We start from the raw sequence: 21,620 nt of genomic DNA, 5'->3' as shown, positions 1-21,620 counted from the left end.
TTTTAATGCATTGTTATTATAGTTCAATTTTCATGGATGAGAAGTGAAATTAAGACTTTCTGTTTTAATTGGCAAAGAACAGAGCTAATTTCATTCTTATGCATCTTGATTGGGGGGACGGGATGATCAACATGTTGCTCAAATGCCAAGAACAAAAAGTCTTGTGTCAACACTGTAAAAATAGCAACACTTTGTATCATTCTGTCTCAGCCATTCCCAACTTGGGGGGTCCTCTAGATATGTTGGTCCTATTATTCCCAGAATTCATGGTGGACTGACTTACTGGTGGTCATGGCTGAAAGCAGAGTTCCAGACTGCACTTGGACCAAGTATTTATTTATTTATTTGGCTTCTGTAAAGATTACAGCAAACACAGGGCAGAAAATATAAACATCAGTAAATCAACAGAGAAAAAGAACTGGCTGATAACTCCTATGTAGGGTACATGGACAACAAAGAAGTAAAAAATACTATCTATGCGTCAACCTGAAATTAAAAAATATATTCTACAATCTTTCAGAAGAAAGTTTCCTGGAAACTATTTTTGAAGAGAAATAGAACAAATTAGAAAATACAAACATGGCTTACGCTACTAAAACCATATATCGTTATGCTTTGCATGGATTTACCCCAAATGCCATTATGCTTTTCAGCGTCTTCTGCAGAACTCTTTGCTGTCACAAGTGTTAACGATTGTTGAGCAGTGGTCTCCTTGTGCTACTAGGGAGTTGCACAGACAAGGAAGGGTACTGAGAGCAGTAAGAGTCACACAGTAACCACAAGAGTACACTGAGTTGTGAAAAGCAAAAAATACTTTACTTTTGAGGTGGTGTAAAAACAAAAATGCACAGTCAAAAATAAACAGTCCAGGTCATACACAATAGCAACAGTCCAAGGAGTAATCCAAAATACAAAGTCTTCTTACCGGTCCAGAGGTCAAATACACAGTTCAGGTTTATCACAGTAGTAAACCAACAGTACAGCAAAACAGAGCAAAAACAGTAATAGTAGAGACCAGTGAATTCAGAGAGAGAGAAGCTACGTTCCTAGCTCCCTCTTATGGCCATGAGAACACTTACACACCCATTGGCCAATTAACATCTTAAAGTCACAATATCATGGTTAATATATTTTCAACCCAACATTGTAGGCTATCACCATATGCCTAACAACAAATACAGTGATGGCCTTTTGAGTTCCAATGTCCAAAATCTGAAATAATCTCCCACAAAAGTGACAAGAGATACTTTGCTTCCTGAAGCAAAAGCCAAACCACTTGAGTGCCACTCAAGTTATTTTAGCAACTGATGAAGAAAATCCCTCAAGTGCCTGCCTGATTCTTCCAGCAATAACAATAGCAAACAAACAGAAATTAAAAATAGTTTGAAGGGGGGTTTTGTTAGGATATTTAAAACTATCTACAGGAGGAAGCTGTTCTTCTCTCTTTAATGGATGTCCAATAGAGAGAGATTCCAGGTCTCATGCTCCATTTTAGCTAAATAGGAAAGCCAAAGCCTCCAGACCATCTTTGCCTTCTTTCCTACCTGATCTCCCAGCAAAACCCACATAAAAGTAAAAGGTCACGTAAGCCTTTTGACAGGCCAAAATTGTCATTTGTACTTCTATAACTGTCTGGTTTGGGACAGCAACAAATAGAACAAGTGGTGTTGACCCGGAATTAGGAGACAGCATAGGAAGTATCAGTTGTGAATATGTGCAGATGGCCCTGCTTTTCTTTGGGCACTTGCAGAGTCATGGATGCAGGGTCATGAAAGGACAGCAAGGAAAACACCCAATGTCCTAACCCACCTGGGAATGTACAATGTCTTTAGGGAAACACCCAAAAGCGATCATGTTTAGCTACTTCTGATTTCTCCCTTCTTACCTACAGTGTGCCAGACTTACTGGGTGAAATCTTTATCTTATGTGGGTCAGCTTTGCTGGGTGGATTCTTATGTAATCAGAAAGAATAAATACAAGGATTTTTTTGTCATTCGGGGCTTCTCTCTTTCAGAGGAGCCCATCTTTGTTAAGCTGAATAAAAACGTAAAGCTTAAAGGCAACTTCTGGTTTCCTATATTTTTTTATCAGCCAAAACCTCAGAACCTGCACAGCAGTGGACTCAAACAGATAGGCAGGACTGCAAAAAAAAACAAAACAACTGCAACCAGCCTGACTTCCATAGGAGACCTGTATGTTGCATGGGTCAGAAGGAGGGCTGAGAAAATATCTACAGACCCCTCACGTGCTGGGCATAAATTTTCCATCTCCTCGTTTTGGGAAGCTGCTATAGCACTTTGCATGCCAAAACAACTAGACACAAGGACAATTTCGTCCCTCATGCCATCATTCTCCTGAACACCTAATTCTCACAGTAGTGTGGTTGTACTATTATTATTTATCCTTATTATCTTCTTTACTCCCCCCCCCATTGGTATTATGATGATGATTACTCTTGCTTTGCATGAACACTGAGAGCTTCTGCACTAGAAACAATTTCCTTGTGTGTCTAATCGTATTTGGCCAAATAAGGTATTCTATTCTCTATCTTCATAGGTAACCTTCCATTGATGTGACTGCATGTCTTGATTCCTTTGGAAAGCCCGAGTCCAATTGCACCAAGAATTTCTACTAACGTATATAATACAAAAATCACCCTGGATGGCTTTAATGCAGGGAAAAGCCTCCATTTTGTAGCAAAGAATTGCATGTGCTTTGGGGGAAAAAGATCTGCCTGCTAGAGGCAATATGACAGTGATGCGGGGGTGTTATCAAAGGAGTTAGCCTGAAATAGTTGGGTGTTTGGAAATGGAGGGCTGTGTTTTTTTTCTTGGTGTCTCAAATCAACTGGTGGATTAAACTATTTTAACTCTCAGTTACTATCAAGATTTAAAAATACAATGAAAAATTATTTTGGCAACTTGCCACTTAATTTCAGAAGCACAAACTTGTTGGAATATGGGGTCACATGCAGTCTGTGGGATGGCCACCCTTCCTCCATTGTCTTAATGTTCCTTTATTTAGACTTCCAGTTTTATAATAATGTATAACTTGTCATTCACTTTAAAACCCTTTTAAGATGTGATTCCTCAGATGATTGTGTAATTATGAGGCTTGATTTAAAAAAATGGGTAACACTACCAACCAACCATAAGGTAGAAAATGTGCCTGCTTAATATTCCCTGCCATGCTTCCTTAGAAGGAAATATAACCTTGTGACCACTCAGCCTAGCAATACAAATCCAATTAATGTTAAGCAGAATAAATTAAAGCATTTTTTAACCAGAGAGCAGCTTAGCATTATGCTAGGAAAGGTATTATATTATTTGTCAGCTTAATTAGACCTCATATTTCTTACAGGCATAAGATCCATAAATGGGACCTTTGATGTATAACATTGATCTAGGTAGGGTTTAGATAAGACTCTTTCAAAGTTCAAACCAGTTTTTCTCTGCTTAGAAGTGCAAGATTTAGAAAAGTAATTGCAGCTCTAGTCCCTGATAATATTGATTTAATAGAGTATATAAAAACCACATTTTAATACCATGAGATGGGATATCTATTGTGGAAGAGATATAGACAGAAAATTATAGATATAATTCCCATCACTGTTTAACTGGAGAATGCCACTGAGAAATGTAGAAAAAAAACAGCTGTCAGATCTCTAAAACTACTCCTGCTATGTGCTATACAATACAGCTACTAATATGTCACCTGCACAGACTCTAACTTGACACTTGGACAGAAGTTCTGTTCACCACTCAGGAGTAGCATAGTTAATGATAAATTAAGGAGATTGGGCAACTCTTCTGATCTTACTCCCAGTATCATGTATATAGCCCCTGCTCTGACCACATTAATGGGACTCTCATTCATACAAACTCTGTTTTTCATGAAGATTCTCTGTTCACATAATTTTTACAATTTCCACATTACATACCTTCCACTTTTAAGCTACTAATAATTTTACTGCAGATATGAAGTATATTCGTATTTGTACTATTTGTCTTCTGGGGGAAAAAATTGATGATATTTAATGTTTCCCACAATACCACATGTGGATTTTGTGGTATTCCACTAGGTTGGAGATCATTAGAAAAGAAACCGTTGTTCGGTCATAATAAAATTAGGCAGCATGATACCAGTATAATGGCATCTAAAAAGGCTTGATAATAATTAGGAATAAATCCTTTCTATAGCTTTTGAATTAAAGATCAGTACTGGTTTCTAATGTTCATGGCTTTTTATAATTAAACCCATGTACAAATTAGTTAATGGTGTCAGTTATTCTATTTTATGATATCCATTTCTGAATTCCATTTTATGGAATCAAATAAAACATTCTTTGAATTTGGAGGCAGACATCAGATTTATGCTGATGAGTAACTGAGAATGATGAGATGAAAAACTATGTGGAATAGACAAAGGAATCATTTGAATATCTGCAAAGTTGATAATGTTGATTTTCATCAGCATTCTTGTGCTGTATTTCAAATACCTTATGTAGTCTTTGTCAAGATCATTAAATCTAGACTGATCTCCAAAGTAGTTCTTATGGATATCTGCATGGTTCACAAACTGGACATGAGCAACAGTGTGAGGGAGCAGCAAAAAAAGCAAATAAGGTCTTAATCTGCCTCAACAGAAATACAGTGTAAACATCAAGATATCATTTGTATCTATCCTACATTGGGTAGATTATGCCTAGTATACCACAACTAGTTTTGGACGCCACACTTTAGGAACAATATTGACATACTCAGTGGTGGGATTCAAATAATGTAACAACCAGGTCTCTCCCTAATGACCGTTTTAAGTATAAAAACACAATATACCGAAATATAGTTTTATTATTTCATGCATTTAATACTTAAATAAGAACAATAAAAGAGGAACACAGAACTAGATTGTTATAAGAAAGAGTTTTTTTAAAAAAATGAAAAAATATTAAATAATACCTGACAAAAAACAATAAAACTGTTATTTAAGATATTTCCATATTGCTTCTTGATTGGCGTCTTCACTTGCAATTTTCTTCATTTTTATCTGGGCATCATCAACTGTGTGATTTATCCTTAACCATCTTTCCAGAGTAGGAGTAGTATCCCATTCCTAGAGGTAGGCCGATTAGACTAATAGTCATTGTGATATATTAGAAACAGTTAGGCGACTTCTCTGAACATATGTTCATCTTTGAAAAACCCCTTTCCACTTCTGCTGAATTTAAAGCAATTGTTCTGACAATATTTTGAGCTTTTTAAACACTTTCAGGAATTGCATAGTTCTGGGAATTTTAAAAAATGTTTTCCACAAAATCTTGATAATCATTTCCTGTCCTGAAAATCCAGACAGGAGCCCACTGCTGGCACCATGACCAGTCTGGAAGGCCGGGAACCACCCAGACCTTGAAGGCCTCTCCTGACAATGGACCACCAGCCCTGGAGACAGGAATGGGCTCTCCATGCGCTGGAATGTCAAGCAAGATAATAAGAGATCTGGAAGAAAAAACTTATCAGAAACTCTTGGAGCCATTGGATATGTTTAAAACAGTACTTGGTTTGGGCCCCTTTTGCAGCAATTACTGCCTCAATGTGGTGTGGCATGGAAGCTATCAGCCTGTGGCACTGCTGAGGTGTTATGGAAGACCAGGATGCTTTAATAGCGGCCTTCAGCTCTTCTGCATTGTTCGGTCTCATGTCTCTCATCTTTCTCTTGGCAATGCCCCATAGATTCTCTATGGGGTTCAGGTCAGGCGAGTTTGCTGGCCAATCAAGCACAGTAATCCCATGGTCATTGAACCAGGTTTTGGTGCTTTTGGCAGTGTGGGCAGGTGCCAAGTCCTGCTGGAAAATGAAGTCAGCATCCCCATAAAGCTCGTCTGCGAAAGGAAGCATGAAGTGCTCCAAAATCTCCTGGTAGATGGCTGCGTTGACCCTGGACTTAATGAAGCACAGTGGACCAACACCAGCAGATGACATGGCTCCCCAAATCAACACAGACTGTGGAAACTTCACACTGGACTTCAAGCATCTTGCAGTGTGTGCCTCTCCATTCTTCCTCCAGACTCTGGGTCCTTGGTTTCCAAATGAGATGCAAAAGTTGCTCTCATCAGAAAAGAGGACTTTGGACCACTGAGCAACAGACCAGGTCTGTTTTTCTTTAGCCCAGGTAAGACGCTTCTGACGTTGTTTGTTGTTCAGGAGCAGCTTGACAAGAGGAATACGACATTTGAAGCCCATGTCCAGGATCCGTCTGTGTGTGGTGGCTCTTGATGCACTGACTCCAGCCTCAGTCCACTCCTTGTGAAAGTCCCCAACATTTTTGAATGGCCTTTTCCTGACAATCCTCTCCAGGCTGCGGTCATCCCTGCTGCTTGTGCACCTTTTTCTTCCACACTTTTCCCTTCCACATAACTTTCTATTAATGTGCTTTGATACAGCACTTTGGGAACATCCAACTTCTTTTGCAATTACCTTTTGAGGCTTTCCCTCCTTATGGAGGGTGTCAATGATGGTTTTCTGCACAACTGTCAGGTCAGCAGTCTTCCCCATGATTGTGATTCCTACTGAACCAGACTGAGATACCATTTAAAGGCTCAGGAACCCTTTGCAGGTGTTATGGCTTAATTAGCTGATTAGAGTGGGACACTTTGAGCCTAGAATATTGCACCTTTTCACAATATTCTAATTTTCTGAGATTGTGGATTTGGGGTTTTCATGAGGCGAGTGAGGTTTGAGCTCTGCAGGGCCGAGAAGATAGGCGTCTTAGGAGCCCCTCAGGGTTTTTTCTTTTATGCCCTGGGCTGGGGGAAGTGTGGCTGCGATGAATTCTGCAGGTTAGCTCTTCTGCCAGCTTGACCGGCGTTTCGCTGGGCTTTCGGTTTGCTGCCTGCTCAGCTGGTTCTCTGCCTGCTCAGCTGGTTGTCGTGGAGTTTCCTATTATGTCGGGCGGTCTTCTCGGCCTTCTCGGCGGCGTTTGGAGTTCCCGGCGGCTGGCAGCGGCGGTGTTGCGGCGGCGGCGGCGGCGACAGAGCTGTTTGCGAGCTGCTTTTTTCGATCGGCCTGCCTCTGCTTTTTGTCCGAATCGACGTCGTTTTTTGCTCTATCCTAATGGCGACGATGACGGCAGCGGCGGCGGCGTTGTTCCCGGGCCGTTTTCGGGCCACTTTACCATCGACTGCTGTGATCTGGCCTGTTTCTACCGGACCGTTTGTCCCGCTGCCGCCTGGGCCTTTTTGGCCCGCTTTTCATCGGCGGTGGCGGTGGCTTTCCCCGGACTGTTTGCGGTTTTGGCGGCGTTACGGTGATGGCGGCGGCGGCGTCCATAACGGCCCAGCGGCAGCGGCTTTGATGATTCAGCGATGGCGTTATGGCCGGTTCGCCGGCCCCCCGGTTGGTTCTGCATATCCCAGATGGGTTGTCACCCCCGTTGTTTCTGATGGCCCTGAAGGTTCCTGGGCTAGCCGGTGGATTCCGGTGGAGCCCAGTGGAGCCTTGTGGACCTGGGTCATTTTGAAGGACTCTGGAAGACCGGCAATGGACCTGGGGGAGTCAATCTTTGTTGACCACAGTCTGGAGGGCCCTAATAATTATGGAATTGAGGGCCCATGGAGTGGTGGTCAGTTACAACTTCTGGGAATGATGGGACAACGGGGGACTTGGCCGTTAGCAGAATTGACTATGATGGCTTGTTATTTCTGCCTTTATAATCGACTGCGCATTGCCCTTTATACCCTCAAAGGACAGAGAACTCTGGGTATTAGCCATTGTGAGAGGATGGCCGAATCTACACCTGCTGCCCCTAGAGGTGAGAGCTCTATGGGGCATGCTATACCCAGTGTGGTTGCTCCAGACTTCCATCCCCCTGGGAACTGGTTCTGTGGCCGTTGTGAGAGGACGGTGGTAGGCCTGCCCAGGGGGTTTATCCAGCTGAGTGGCAGCGGCTGGTCGGAGGCCTGGGACACCCCCCTCTGAATAGATCCTCCTCACGGACTATTATCTACGGACTGCCTACGACCCGGACTGCTATTTATGCCTTCCTTTAAATATTCTTCCACGGACTTGCTCGCCCTCAGGGGTGCTCCCCCCTCCTGGGTGCGACCCGCCTTGCCAGCCAATTATAACCTCGAGGAAGGGCCCATTTATTGGGACCCTGAGAGTTGGCTGGGCACGGGTAGGGGCCTTCGACGGAGACCTAATAAGAGGCCCCTGATTATTTTTCTGTCAAAATTTTTTAGGGGGTTAGGGAGGCGGGAGGGTTCTTTTGGTTGTTTGGACAAGGGGGGCTATCCAACAACCGCTGTTCTGGCTAGTGCCGATGTAGATCGCAGGGGGGAGGAGCGGGGGTCGGTTACCTCCGGGGCTCCAGGGCTGGTCGTGGAGCTACCTATTCCCACGACATCAGGGAATGGCAGCAGTTGTAGGAGCAGAGGGCCGTATCGATCTCAGGGAAGGCCTCTCCGCTGCTTACAAGCGGTGGGGCACTCCGACCCTCTGGCTCTACCCCAAGGTCCCGGGAGTGAGGGTGTGCAGCCCCCTGAGCTCCGGCTGGTGTATTTGAACGCCAGGTCTGTCTCTAATAAGGCTCCTCTCGTCCGTGATCTGGTCGAGGGTGAGCAGGCGGACCTGGCTTGCATCACGGAGACTTGGTTGGGCCCAGAGGGCGGGATTCCTCTGGTTGACCTTTGCCCACCAGGTTTCCGGGTGCTGCACCGGCCTCGGGCTCAGGGTAGGGGTGGGGGTGTGGCTGTTGTTATGAGGGAGACCTTATGTCCGCGGGAGGCCACTGTTCCTCAGATAGTCGGGTGTGAGTCTCTCTTTCTGAGATGCGGCCCTGGTGCGCAGTTGGGCTTGTTGCTGGTGTACCTTTCACCTAGTCACGCAGCAGCAGCCCTGCCTGAGCTGCTCGATGTCCTCTCTGGGCTGGTGGTTGAGTTCCCAAAACTTATAGTTTTGGGGGACTTCAATCTACCATCGCTGGGAGGATCATCTGAGTTGGCTCGGGAGTTCATGGCTTCCATGACGGCCATGGACCTGACGCAAGTAATTTCGGGACCGACTCATGAGGGAGGCCACACCCTTGACCTAGTTTTCTTATCTGGACGGTGGTTAGATGATCTTGGTGGGGGCTCTCCAATTATTATGCCCCTGTCATGGACCTATCATCATCTCCTGCGGCTGGTCTTCCGTTTTGCCACCCCCCGCCGTGGGTGTTTGGAACCAATTAAATGGTACCGCCCCAGACGCTTAATGGATCCCCAGAGGTTCCAGGCAGCGCTGGGGTCCCCACCTGCCTCCCTTGCTCACAGCTCGGCAGATGCCTTAGTGGAAGCCTGGGAAAGGACGGCCACTGAGGCTCTTGACCGGGTTGTACCCCTGCAGCCCCTGACACGGTGCAGATCCCGTCGAGCTCCATGGTTCTCTGCGGAGCTCCGGGAGATGAAGCGTCGGAGACGGGGCCTAGAGAGCGGTTGGAGGTCCAGCCGATCCGAATCCGACCGATTGCGACTAAGAGCCCACATTAGGTCTTATCTCGCTGCGATAAGGGAGGCGAGGTCTAACCACTTCGCCACCCTTATCGCGTCCGCAGATAATCGCCCGGCCGCCCTGTTCAGGGTGACTCGCTCCCTCCTAAATCAGGAGGTGAGGGAGGATCCCTTGCAGGGTCGTGCCGAGGAGTTTAACCAGCATCTGTCGGACAAAATCGCTTGGATTCGGACCGGTCTGGACTCTGACTGGGCAGAGTCTGGCGATCAGGACACGGGCGGTCTTGTCGATACCACCTGGGATGAGTTTGATTCTGTGACTCCGGAGGAAGTGGACAGGATCATGGGGAGGCTGAGCACCACCACATGTTTACTGGACCCGTGCCCTTCCTGGCTGGTCTATGCAGCCCGGGAGAGGACACGCAGCTGGTTCCAGGCAGTTATATCGGCTTCTTTGGGTGAGGGTAGATTCCCCGCCGTCTTGAAAGAGGCGGTGGTGAGGCCTCTCCTCAAGAAGCCTGCCTTGGACCCAGCTGTATTGAACAACTTTCGCCCTGTCTCCAACCTTCGCTTTCTTGCGAAGGTTGTTGAGAGTGTGGTGGCACATCAGCTCCCTCTGGTCCTGGATGAAGCGGATTATCTAGACCCGTACCAATCGGGTTTCAGGCCCGGGCACAGCACGGAGACGGCATTGGTCGCGCTGGTGAATGATCTCTGGAGGGCTCGGGACAGGGGATATTCCTCTGTTCTAGTCCTATTAGACCTCTCGGCGGCTTTCGATACCATCGACCATGGTATCTTGCTGCGGCGTCTCAGGGGACTGGGAGTGGGAGGCACAGTCTTACAGTGGTTCTCCTCCTATCTCCAGGGACGTTCGCAGTCGGTGTTGGCAGGAGGGCAGAGGTCGACCGCGAGGTCTCTCGTTTGTGGAGTTCCTCAGGGGTCGGTCCTCTCGCCTCTCCTGTTCAACATCTACATGAAACCGCTGGGTGAGATCATTCGTGGTTTTGGAGTTGGGTATCATCAGTACGCGGATGATACCCAACTTTTCTTTTCGACCCCAAACCACCCCAGTGATGCCCTCAACGTGATGTCCCGTTGCCTGGAGGCGGTTCGGGTCTGGATGGGGAGGAACAGACTTCAACTCAACCCCGACAAGACTGAGTGGCTTTGCATATCTTCATCCCGGGTCTATTCGGACATTCCACCTCTTGCTATGGGGGGTGAACTATTACCCCCCGTAGATAGGGCTCGCAACTTGGGAGTCCTCCTAGATTCACGGCTCACCTTGGAAGACCATATAGGAGCTGTGACTAGGGGGGCTTTCGCCCAGGTTCGCCTGGTGCGCCAGTTGCGGCCCTATCTTAGCCGGGATGATTTATGCACAGTCACTCATGCGCTCGTGGCCTCTCGTCTGGACTACTGCAACGCTCTCTACATGGGGCTGCCCTTGAGGACCACCCGGAAGCTCCAACTGGTACAGAATGCAGCCGCGAGAGTTGTGTTGGGAGTCTCCCGATACTCCCACGTTACACCTTTGCTCCGTGAGCTGCATTGGTTGCCAGTTGCCTTCCGGGTGAGATTCAAGGTACTGGTAATGGTGTTCAAAGCCCTTCATGGCATGGGGCCGGAGTACCTTAGGGAACATCTGCTGCCGGCATCAAGCTCCCTGCGCCCTGTGCGTTCCCACAGAGAGGGCCTCCTCAGGGTGCCACCGATCAGAGAATGTCGATTGGTGGCGCCCAGGGGGAGATCCTTCTCTGTGGGCGCTCCGGAGCTGTGGAATCAGTTGCCGGTAGAGCTCCGGATGGCGCCCGATCTTCGCTCCTTTCGTCGCGATCTCAATACGTTTTTGTTTGTACAAGCCGGCCTAGCCTGATGGGGATTGGTGGGGTTTTTATTTTTTTTGTACTCTTAATTTTATTTTTGGGGTTTTATTATTGTATTAATTGTTTTAACTTGGGCAATTATTTAATCTCTTTTTAATGTTTGTACTTTGTATTTGACTTTTGCCCTGTGAACCGCCCTGAGTCCTCAGGGAGAAGGGCGGTATATAAATATTATTAAATTAAATTAAATTAAATGAGCTGTAAGCCATAATCATCACAATTATGACAAATCACAGCTTGAACTATCTTGCTTTGCATGTAATGAGTCTATCTCATATATTAGTTTCCCCTTTTAAGTTGCATTACTGAAATAAATGAACTTTTGCACAATATTCTAATTTTTCGAGTTTCACCTGTACAGAACACTCTACCTCAGGCATGGTGGCTTCTCCTTTGCTCAATGATTTTAAACAGAAATGTGATAACCAAGATTACCCTAACGCAGGGGTAGGCAACCTGGGCTCTTTTATGAGTCGTGGACTTCAACTCCCAGAATTCCTGAGCCAGCCATGCTGACTCAGGAATTAGTCCACGAGTCATAAAAGAGCCAAGGTTGCCTACCCCTACCCTAAAGGGAGGTGTGATGGCAAACAATGTAGGAAACCCTGATCTAAAGGTTTGATGAGCACTACATAGTTTGATATTGTACTCTTTCAAGAATCTCTGAGCTTTAGGTCTATGTTTAAATCTTATGTGAATAGGTCAGCAAAGTAGCATTGATTGACTATAAGTGTTGGGGGACAAACAAATGTACCAACTGCAATTGCAAAAGCTAAACTGTTCACATAATTAATTCTCCTCAATAGTTTTTACTAGTAATGAAAAAGATGGCACATCTTTTTTTTAAAAAAAAGAAGAAGAAGCATGCACTACATATGATTTAGCCTCTAATGTTTCACAGTTATTTTGTGAAAGAATCAATCACTGTGAGATTGTTCTCTCCAGGGTAACTTTCAAACTAAATGGTAATATCATGAAAATAAATGATCATTTATCTTTCAGAATTCGCAGATGTGCGCCACATTTAAATAAGGGCAATTGGTCCAATGGAATGTAGCAGGGGCTTGTCACATCTGTCATACTAATGGATGTATTTTGTCATTTTCATAAGGCTGAATGCAGGGGGGGGAGATAAAGAACAAGCAACTCTTGCTGTGATCTACATCCTTCCATGGGCAATAATGCTTCCTGACTTGGTTGACAGATCTGTTCTATTTTACAGGAAGCCCTTTAAACACGAACAGCTATTTATTAGCAACAGCAATAGGCTATAGAGACCAAATACTTTGAAAAGCCTGTCTTCATAGACAACAAACTATTATAGGACTTTATAATGTCAGACTCAACATTAAAGATTCACTTGTTCATGTTCCAATAAAAATACTGCAAACATTCAGTAGTTGGCACAAATCTGGCATCAGTATGGAACAGCAGAGTACAGTGAGTAGGGGTCAAGGGGGATGATCTGAATGATGAAAGTAGCCCTGTCTCTTTTATACATGGATCATGATTTTGCACCTACACAAAAAAGATTTTTAGTTCCTACAAATGCCACTGATTCAAAAAACATTGTGGTTACTGACCTTAGATGGTTATTCTCAAAGAAAGGAATTTGCATCAGAAGATTCAACATGTAATTGTAGACTTCTAAGAAATTAAAATGTATTATATATCACTGAAATTATCACACTGCATGTACTCCAGCACTGTTTAGAACATGATTTAGAATGCTAAGTGAAGTATTAGTCCGGATGTTGTGAAAACTAGATTAGAATATTCTCTAATCAATCTACATTACACTTGCACATAAAATTATTTCATCTGTTCTTGTTAAGTACTATTTTAATGAACTGTGTTACAATGGTTATTGTTAGTGATGACTCAGACTCTATCTGGGCAAGTTTACTATAGATATTTTTCAGCTTGTGCAACCTCAGAGTATGGATACTATTCTAGCAAGAAATTGGCTGCACTTTAAAAAGAATGGACAAATTTGGTAGCAGTCTTGAAAATTGGATACAAGGCCATTAAACTAAATCTTACAAAGGTGACAAAATCTCAGAAGGTAACATGAGACTAAACAGAATGGGACATTTAGGCACCGTTCCTTGGCCGCGCCCCATTCACCACCACCCCCAGCCACTTGCCTCAGTCAATTCATAGCTAGCTTTCTTCTTCTGTTGGTCCTCCCCTGGCCATTGTCCATTACCAATGGCCCCCTGGCCCTCTTCCCCCATCCCTTCAACCCGGCCCTTTCCCCCAGGCATCATTTGTCCCCAGAGTTTCAATCCATGAGACAAAAAGCCACCAGCCAATTAGTGGCACTGGGGGGTTGGGGTGACTGATGGGGCTGGGGGGGCAGCATGCCATACAGTCAGTGGCACATGGCTGCTGGCATTGCAGGAGGGGAAAAACAGCTGAACTGCCTGCTTGGCATCAGACCAAGATCGAGGATGGGGGGGCAGCTGAAAAGTCCATTCAGCATCAGCAGTGAATGCACGGTGGGGGAAGCGGCACCTGGAATCCATCTTAAGAATGCATCTTAATCTGATCACTGTGAACATTATAAGATGGCTGATGAGATAAAACTAGTAGAAAACATGGGTGAAATTGAACATATCATCTTGGGATTTATGATACTGAGGAAGGGGAAAGTTGAGTTCAATGTCAACTTTCTCTTAGCTGATACCAGGACAGGAAGGTATGCAACAATGATGCAAAGATACAGATCTCTTACAAGTAGATTGACTGCAAAAACCAATACAGGAATTTCCGTGACAGCTAAAAAGAAATCAAACCCTGAAAACTTTGTGTCTCTTTCTCCTACTGAATGGCTTTCTTTTCCTTTTTTTAAAAAAATATGAAAATATTTTTAAGCTCTATCAAATCAAAATAGTTATTATGAAAGCAGTAAGAACAACCCCGTTGGGATTTTCAGCGAAGCAAGTGACTGAGAATTCAGGCACCCTTAGAAAAAAGGGGAGAGGCATCTGAAGCAGCTAAGCAAGCCTGCTAATGGTGTTGTTCTTTGAGGAAAGGTGTTTTACTTACACCTGGAAAGTTTACAAAACCATCTTTTGTAATGATTTGCCACACGTTAGTTGATTCATTCTGCAATCCCCACAAAATGTTGTATTGCTTCATTTATGGATCAATAAGCTCTGCGAAGAAAAAATGTGTTTGTGTTTGTGTGTGTGTGTGTGTAAATGTAGCTACACATACACATGCATGCACAACATCCCCACACACAGAGAGTGTTATTGTATTTTAAAATGCACTTGTACATTTGAGAAAGATTAATCTAATACAGCATTCTGTTTCCAAAATTACCAAATGCAAAGCATGAAAGTAATACATTTATTTTTTATTTTTATTTATTTTAATTCCATTTATATCCCGCCCTTCTCTGAAAACTCAGGGCAGCTTACAAGCTTAGCAGTAGCCTTCATTCTATGTATATGCCTGTTTATTAGGGCTTTTACACACACCCCAAGCGGCATTATTACAAAGTCAGCTTAATTGCCCCCAACAATCTGGGTCCTCATTTTACCTACCTCGGAAGGATGGAAGGCTGAGTCAACCTTGAGCCTGGTGGGATGCGAACCTGCACTAATTGCAGGCAGCTGGTGTTACTTAAGGAGACATTAGCCCACTGCTCCACCAAGGCTCATTTAGAAATATACTACCTCTGAATATATTTTGTTTAATTATCATGATTTATGAGATCGGTGTTTCATCGAACTCTATTTTTCCTTTCTTTCTTGTTTTGTTCAGATGTGACATTCTTCTTGGGTGATCCTCTTCAATCCTCCAAAGAGACATTCTTCCTATCTACATATAGAACTTTCAATATCAGAGAATAGTAAAAGGTAAAGGTAAAGGTTCCCCCGCACATGCATGCTAGTCGTTTCCGACTCTAGGGGCCGGTGCTCATCTCCATTTCAAAGCTGAAGAGCCAGCACTTGTCCGAGGACATCTCCGTGGTCATGTGGCCGGCATGACTAGATGCCAAAGGTGCACGGAACGCTGTTACCTTCCCACCGTAGTGGTCCCTATTTTTCTATTTGCATTTTTATGTGCTTTTGAACTGCTAGGTTGGCAGAAGCTGGGACGAGTAACAGGCGCTCACTCTGCTACGTGGCAGAGTACATATCTTGTTTACAAAGAAGACTTTTCTTTTTAAAATGTTATTTTCATCTGAAGGTGTCCTCTCTTTGCAGTCTGATTTAAGATGATCACTATTTACCCATTAATGGTTTGCACCTGGACAGCAAATTAAATAGGCTCTTGGGTCATTTGATCAAAGTTTCCCTATTATAGCAATATATAAGATATTTCTAATTAATAGCAGGCAATTATGTCTAAATTTGTAAATATAAAAATCTCTTTCTGTGATGAATTTCTGGTAATATATCAACAATCACCCTAGAAGATAGATATTATTCTCAAGAATATATAAAATCAAACACATTCATTTTTTAAAATAGTATTGCATCATTATATCTTAATCATTTTTTTCTCTTTCAAAATTAAACTTTAGATAAAATGGCTCAATCCTTATTTCTTCAGTGGCTGCTTCAGATTGATTTCCTATCATCTGAAGTAGAAATTCAATTGTTCTCTTATGATCATATTTTCCCCATTATGCTAGCAAAGCTTAGATTTTCAGGTTATCCGTTTTTCCTGAAAGGTCAATAACGGACTCTAGAGAAAGTGTGAAATAGTTATATGGTTTCTTACAGTGCTCTTATTACAAAATATATGGTCTCTGGTATCTGTGATTAGTTCCACTGTCCATATCTTACAGTCAGAATCATACAACTCTGCTGAGAAGAATTTATATATCTGATTTAGTACCCTATCAGACAGACAAAGACAAGGAGATAGTAAAAAAAAGAATAATCGTAATATATAGAACCAAAGTCATACAAGAAGCATGTGGCTATAGCTCCTATCTCTGACATGCCCGTAATACACAATGAGAGCAATCATTAAAACACAACGGAGAAAAAAATACTGATTTCTCTACTCTATCTCTCACCCACAAAATTAACATTCTGTTTTAAGGTTCTTCCAAACAATGCATCCTGTACATGGATTTTTAAAACACAAATACAACATGAACTTGGATTCCTTCTGACATAAGACAAATATATTTATGTAATTTGCAGTGGTCTCCTTCAGAACAATAGCAAACAGTTTTCTGCTCTTGGACCAGTCAAGATTCAATCTTTCTATTGCCCTTCTCCTGAATGACTATATAGTACTTGCTTATCAGTATTATACAATTCTGTTTAGTCATCCAGATTTTGTGCTTCCACTTACTGTATATGATCTGTAGTTTGGAAAATTTAAGATAACCTTCCACAAATGCTGTTCCTTATCCTTCTTCCAGCAGCAAGGCATTAATATAATGCCATGCAATAATCAGATATTTTATAAACTAATCTAAAATATATTAAAACCAAAATACTGATCTCCATAAAAAAAATGACTAGACTATCATTGCTTATAGGAGACTTTCTCTGGATAGCCTTAGTATAAGCATGGCAGTCAGATAGAGTTTAGTAATAAATATAAGCATCTAGAATGTTTTAAAATAATATGGAAAAGAGGGTGCTGTGTTAGCTTCTATTGGAACCAGAGCTGTCCATTTCAGGCTTGTTCCTGATGTCAAGACTTTTAGTCCAAGACGTTAGAGATTAAAGAAGAACTGCCTTAAACAATTTTAATAATATATAACAATAATAATATATACCTTCATCACAATAATAATGGCTAAAATGATTATTCCCAGTTTATCTTAATTGTATGCTTTCCTACATGTGAAAGTAACCCAGCTGATCATCAAAATTATCAAGCAATGTTCTTCAATCCAGAGATGGCAAGAAACCTATGCAGGGTTCTTTAGATCTCTCCACTTTTTTTTAAGAGCTACCCGAAGCAACTAAGCAAGGTCATTTAATAGCATAGGGTCAGCTATCATCAATACTCTGATGATACTCAGTTTTACATCTTGAGATTTGACTGGAGTGGCAAGCTCTAGGTCATATTAGTGAAATGACACGATTTTATGGGACCCAGGAAGTATGCTTACTCTGTTCCCATATCTACCCTAGAGAATAGTATCTGTCCAAAGGTCCACATGGCTCTGATCCTGTTGGTCCTCTTAGTTATTGTTATATGTGGTGCCACTAAGTAACAGCAATAATGGAATAAATCTGATTTAGAATAGAATAGAATGACAGAGTTGGAAGGGACCTTTGAGGTCTTCTAGTCCAACCTCCTGTTTAGGCAGGAAATCCTATACCATTTCAGACAAATGGCTGTCCAATCTTTTCTTAAAAACGTCTAGTGTTGTATTTGTATCTCCCAGTCTTCCAGCCTCACTGATATTTCATGGTTGAGTTTTATTGTTTTAACCCTTTATAATCTACCCAAAGAAACTATTTCCATTTGAAAAATAAACATAATTTGAATAAACATCACAGATGGGCCCCTTCCTACAATGAAGGCAAAAGTACTTAAGATTTGCAAACGTGAAAAAGAGTATTGGATAGCTTGTCAAGACCACTGAGACTTAACCTTCTTCACACAAGAAGACTAGGAGGGTGAAATAAACAAAAGATATGCAAAATGTAAAAGAAAACTAGTGAGGTATATTTCTGGGCTCATCACCTTTTCAGATCCTGAATACCAATGCATCCAAACTCCCACCAAATTCAGCACAATTTCCAAATCTTAGGAAATTGCTAATTTTAGCAACTTTAGTAACAAACCTTAAAATCTTGCACAATGATGGAGAAATCTTGTGAAAATTTGCATGATATTTTGTTAACTTTCAATGAGATCCCACATAGCAGAATCCTGTGAGATGAGCATGAGAAACCTATAATCACACAGGATTGGGAAATATTGCAAAATTAGCACCATTTGTTCCCATCCAAAGTAGGCACAGTTACAGTCAATAGCTTCTCTAAGTATCAAGCAGGGAATGAGAATATAGCTGAAAAGTTGCCCCTGAAAGTATAAGTAACATGGGAAACACTTAATGGTGTGTTCCAATTCAGTCACGCTCCATCATATAAAATTGATCCCTTTCAGGAAAAATTTTCAAAAGCTTAGGAATTATAAATTATTTGGTGGGACAAAGATGCGATAAATAAATCTTATGTGTGCTTTAAAGAGTATTACCTTATTTGCAAATCACATTCTCTTCACTTTCTGCTGGCTTTACTTTCTAAATTTGAGTAGCAGATTACCATTATACAGTTCAACATAATCCTTTTCCCAGTGCTCTCAAAATATTCTGCTAGTTATGGTAAATCTCTACCACCAATCAAATTGTTTTGATTTTCACTTTTTAAGAAAACTGTAGCATGCAGCTGCTTTTTTTACATTAAATTTTAGTTTGAACAAATCATATAAAAGTGTGGGTAAATTAAAGAAAAAAACATGTAATATTCAACAAGCAGCTTTTTAACTGGCTTAAAAAATTATCAATCTCCTATTGTACAGAAAAATCAAATCATTATCATGTCCTGAATAAATCCAGGTTTTCAGCATAACCAATTTTCTCCTGAAAATCTCTTGGGATTCTAAATTTGTTGGATTCTATATTGATAGTTAGAGAGATTTTCATTGCCCCATGACAAAACAAAAAACAAATGCAGAAATGGGGGGTTGGGAACTGATTTATACAAAAAGTAAAAACAAGGTGTCAAAATAGTTGTGGTTGTTCTCATCACAACTTCTCCTTGAAAGTTCCCTATGAAAAGTTATAGATGCTATTTGTTCTGTGACAGCATATTTCTCTGTATCCTGCCAAACTCTGTGGCATTTGAACTCACTCTGCTCTTGTGCTTCTGCTACTTCTGTATTATATTGGCTTCATCACAACTTTTGAAACGACTAAGTATTGGCTGTGTTGAAGGTGTCATTCCCAAGAGATATCAAACTTGCCAAGCAGTAGGCTTCTTGGCACTTCCTCCAAGCCATGTTGAGGGGTCTTTTCTAGGAGATGACAAAATTTGCTGGCCCTCCATCCTCTCTCCAAAATAGATCAGAATCAATACTAGCAGAAATGCTAGGGAAACAAAAGGTACTTTTTTAACAGTTTTTAAAAATCACATTTCAATTTATGTCTTGAACATTTACATTTTTAAGTTGGAATAGGACACTGCATTGCTTCAGACAATTTCTCTTGGCTCCAGATTGGAAGCTTTGCAGGCTTGTTCTATCATTTTTTCCTATGCTTTGCTTTGCTCAAAAATTTTAAATCAAAACCTTTTCCAAATATGCATTAAAATACATATTTACATGAGCATACCATATAGTAGATAGTTTATTACTTATTACTATTATTAAAGGTAAACGTAAAACTTTACGTTTCCCCCGCACATGCGTGCTAGTCGTTTCCAACTCTAGGGGCCGGTGCTCATCTCCGTTTCAAAGCGGAAGAGACAGCGCTTGTCCGAGGACATCTCTGTGGTCATGTGGCCGGCATGACTAGATGCCAAAGGCACACGGAATGCTGTTACCTTCCCACCATAGTGGTCCCTATTTTTCTACTTGCATTTTTACGTGCTTTCGAACTGCTAGGTTGGCAGAAGCTGGGACGAGTAACAGGTGCTCACTCTGTTACATGGCACTTGGGATTCGACCCACCAAATTGCCAACCTTCTGATCGACAAGCTCAGCGTCCTAACCCACTGAGCCACCACGTCCCACTATTACTATTACTATTACTATTCTTACCACTACATAAAAAAACCAAATATAAAACACAGGATCTAATTCCTAGTTAAAATAGATAAAAGAAAACACAGCAATAAAATTGATATACAAAGAATCAACATTCAGATAACTACTATCACCTTTATAGGATAAATTTGTTTGATGTAACAAATTCTTAGCTCAATTGCATTAACTATAATGCATTAACAGTACACTTTAGAGCTCAAAAGGAAATACGGCAAATTATGATTCAGATCCCAGTGGGCAGTTCTTTAAAGTAGGAATGGTAAGTATATGCTGGGGTAGGGGTGGGGGTCATATAGTTGACAATTGAACAAAACATGAGCACTAGTTTCGATGGCTGGGATACCATATATACACTTCCTCTCATGAAATGACAAGTGTTGGTAGCACCCATATTTGGCCATAGAACCCAACAACTCAAATCTTGCCCAAGAATAGTTCCTTTTTGAGAATTGTGTCAAACTCATTGGACTGTTATTTTTCAAACTGGAAAATAGGTTCTTAGCCAATAAACCTAAAGATCCATTTCTTGCCAATAACTCCATGTCACTTTGAACATAACTTATAATACTTCAAAGAGCTGTTCCTTGCCCCTGAAAATAATAACCTGCCCTTTGTAATAAAAATGTGCAGAGCAAAGCAAACCTTGAAGATTATGAGAATGTTTTAGTGGTGTTCCAATTGTGTTTCTGAAGAGCCAGAAATTCTTGTGAGGAATTATCTGCTGTCTGGATTTTTTCTATATAGACACAATTTCCGAAATCAATTTGTGCAGTTAAAAGGATCTTCACAAAACATTAAAGATGGTTACAGCTTGGGACTAATGTTTATTTTCTTTTTGTATGTCATTCATAATATTACTTTTTTGTTATCTGAAGGCATATTTTATCCAAACTTTCTGATTTCATTATTGTACCTCTTCTTCTCATCATCAGTCTACTCTTTATATCATTTTGTTTGATGGAAGAGATAACAATTTGTTTCTTTGTTTACCTGTCAAATTTATGGGCTGACCAAAATGAGTCTGGCTAGCATCAAAAGTCTGAAAAAAACAGCATTATACATGCAACTATGCATACATAATATAAAAATGCAATTAGCATTTGAGGAAAAACCCTAAAACATTATATACCTCAACTTCTAAGGCTGTGTTGTTGTCTAGCAGTTCTTTAGATTTTTGCATTGCTGGCTTTTCTAAGTTCTTTTTTTTTCCTTTTTATGGCACATCTGGAGCTAAAAAAAATATTCCTGGGTGTTGGTAATTTTTATTTTAAATTTTAATGTTTTTATAGTCTCATTGGAGTTTATATTTTAAGGGTCTTTAATTACAAATTTATGTATGTGCGCCTTTTAGATTTTCTAAACTGGGATGGAGTATAAATGTTGTAAACATATTCTTTTGTACCTGAAAATATAATTTGATACCACTACATTTTAAAAAGAGAGAAACTCGAAATATTTCTTTGTTAGCTCAGCAAATATCATGT

Source organism: Vipera berus (genome assembly GCF_964194415.1).
Source record: "Vipera berus genome assembly, chromosome: 1".
Lineage (NCBI taxonomy): Eukaryota > Metazoa > Chordata > Lepidosauria > Squamata > Viperidae > Vipera > Vipera berus.
This window is presented reverse-complemented; position numbering follows the sequence as displayed.